This window comes from Corticium candelabrum, chromosome 6, assembly GCF_963422355.1.
Source record: "Corticium candelabrum chromosome 6, ooCorCand1.1, whole genome shotgun sequence".
NCBI lineage: Eukaryota > Metazoa > Porifera > Homoscleromorpha > Homosclerophorida > Plakinidae > Corticium > Corticium candelabrum.
In genome coordinates, this window is record NC_085090.1 from 4,430,634 (window position 1) to 4,432,964 (window position 2,331).

The window sequence follows — 2,331 nt, forward strand, 5'->3', positions numbered from 1 at the left end:
GTTCAGAATGTCTTCTGGTACAAGTGCGTTAGCAAAAGGATATATCTCAACAGCTACACCGGTCAGCAAGTGTTTCCAAAAGCGCCATTAATGCAAAGATTTGGGTCTCTCAATAGATGTATAACACGTTTTTTGGTAAAGACTTTCAGAATGACGTCAATTGAGGATGCTGAGGGTTCAATCAAACCACTCAACTCCCCCAGACTACAAGCCTGTCGCGTTTTATCTTACCTTTTTCTAACTCTAGCCGTTTCAGGGGTCGCTCTCCTTGTCTCTCTTCAAACATTTTTGTTCTAAGCCCATTTTGCTCCTTGACTTGATCAATTATTCGATCCATATTCTCCGCTTAGAAGCACTCCCTTTGTACACTCTGTTATCTTCCCGCATGCACCTTTAGACTGTGACGTTATTGTACGTAAAAAGCTATTTAATTAAGACGATGAACGGCGATGGTTGACTGACTTACCGGAAACGAACTTTAGTGTTCGAGCGATATTCGGATCAACGTAATGGATAAGTCTTTAGGTACAGAGTATCAATGATATAAAAAACTAATGACACGGTCATCACTGAAGTTCACACGCCTTCCTGCGTCTTCTACTCCATCTCTACGCTCTTCCGACACCATGCAGCGCTTCTCAACTCTTTTCTGAGCAGACTCTTTTCCATCTCTACACTCTACCGGCATCAGCGCCTTTTAACCATCTCCTGGACTTTACTCTACGTCGTTCAGCTCTCCCACAATTCGTCAAGTGCCAGTCTCCAGTTAAAACGTCGGTCTTAAGTAAAACATTTACCTTTCACGAGGCTTCCTCACCTAGGTACCAATTACAACTCTCCAATGATCCTTTCTTCTCAAGCAATTATGACACTTTGTTTGAACACTCAGATAGCAATATATCAAAATATATCTAAATATATCTTTCGGAGCAAGTTTCGATTTACTTCAATCTTATTTCTACTTTCTGTAAATATTTTGGCGTAACCGATTAAACAAACAAACATCGATACAACGTATGCTCCTGGAAGATGTAGTAATATGAATTGTCATGCATCTATTTACTAGAGAAAAAATTATCTTAATCAATAATGATGTTTATCGCTCAAGTAAATAGACTTCTCGTCAATTACAAGTTTGACTATAATTAGTACACATATCATTCTCACTAAAATTACATAGTGATAAAGTATATAAAGTGTTGGCTACAATAATGGTAAGGTGCAATCCCGAAATCTATCTAGACATCCATAGAGTTCTCTTGCACCATGCCAACTAATCCCATCAATTTTAACAAGAACACAAGCAAACGGCAACACACAATCAAAACAGTAAGAATATCATGTCAGTCACTTGTATATTCTTTCAGCTCTCCAATGTCTTGTTTTAGACACTCAGCTAGAAACAAATTAGAAATTAAGAGTAATCGTTCGATGAAGACAGTATGTATAACATGTAGAGGGCCGGATCCAGGAATTTTTGGAAAGAGGGGGTTCACCGTTAGCAGTTATATATGGCATTACTAATTTTCTCTTTTCTAATGAAATTATATAAAATTATTGAACCACGTCCATGGGAAAAGAGGGGGTTGCAACCCCTTGAACCCACGCTCTGGATCCGGCCCTGAATTATCGTAGCTCACCTTCCCTTATTTTTCTATGACAATCGGGAAAAATCATTTTTCGTATCTCGACACATTTCTCTACATGTAGACTGGCTTGGTGTGCTTCTTTCATGGCAAGGAATAACGTAGCAAGGTAAAAGTGACCTGCACACATACAATCACATCGACACAAAAACGAACGACGCAAAGAGATCAACGCACAATCTGCTGTGTAATGACTAGTAGGTAGGTTGTCTTGCAAAAACGACAAGGCAGTTTGCAAGTGCGACGTAGACTCTTCAAGTCTTGCGGTCTTGATCTCATACGAACCTAATCGCATCATACCTACATACACTCACATTGCAATCAGACGTTTGTAACATACAATGCAAAGTTTGAGAATATATCATCTTACCAATAGCAATAGAGGTACGATTAGGGAAGATGCGCTTTCTTTCCATTTCTATGGCTTCCAGACATATCTTTATGGCTTCATTCCAACATTCTTTCTCGTCATAGTCGAGAGACAATAAATACAAATCTAGCTTATAAATACAATTAGCTACAATCCCACCGAGCTAACGTAAAAAATAAATGTAAACTAACTTATAGCAACGCCGACATCTCGATCATGCGAGCAATCTTGTAGATGCAATTCTCGAGCTTTCTCGTGCCACGATATGGCTTCCTCGTACTTTCCTTGTGATCGATAACAGTATCCCACAGCATT

The 2,331-nt window shown here is 39.2% G+C and overlaps 1 long non-coding RNA gene across 1 annotated transcript; it reads right to left on the reverse strand.

Annotated features, from left to right (window-relative positions):
• Nucleotides 1–1,706: 1,706 nt before the first annotated feature.
• LOC134180966 (uncharacterized) lies at nucleotides 1,707–2,058 on the reverse strand. The gene is made up of 3 exons (XR_009970046.1): nucleotides 2,017–2,058; nucleotides 1,824–1,946; nucleotides 1,707–1,766 (listed from the first exon to the last, which is right to left on the reverse strand). It is a non-coding gene; the product is annotated as an uncharacterized LOC134180966 (long non-coding RNA).
• Nucleotides 2,059–2,331: the final 273 nt, after the last annotated feature.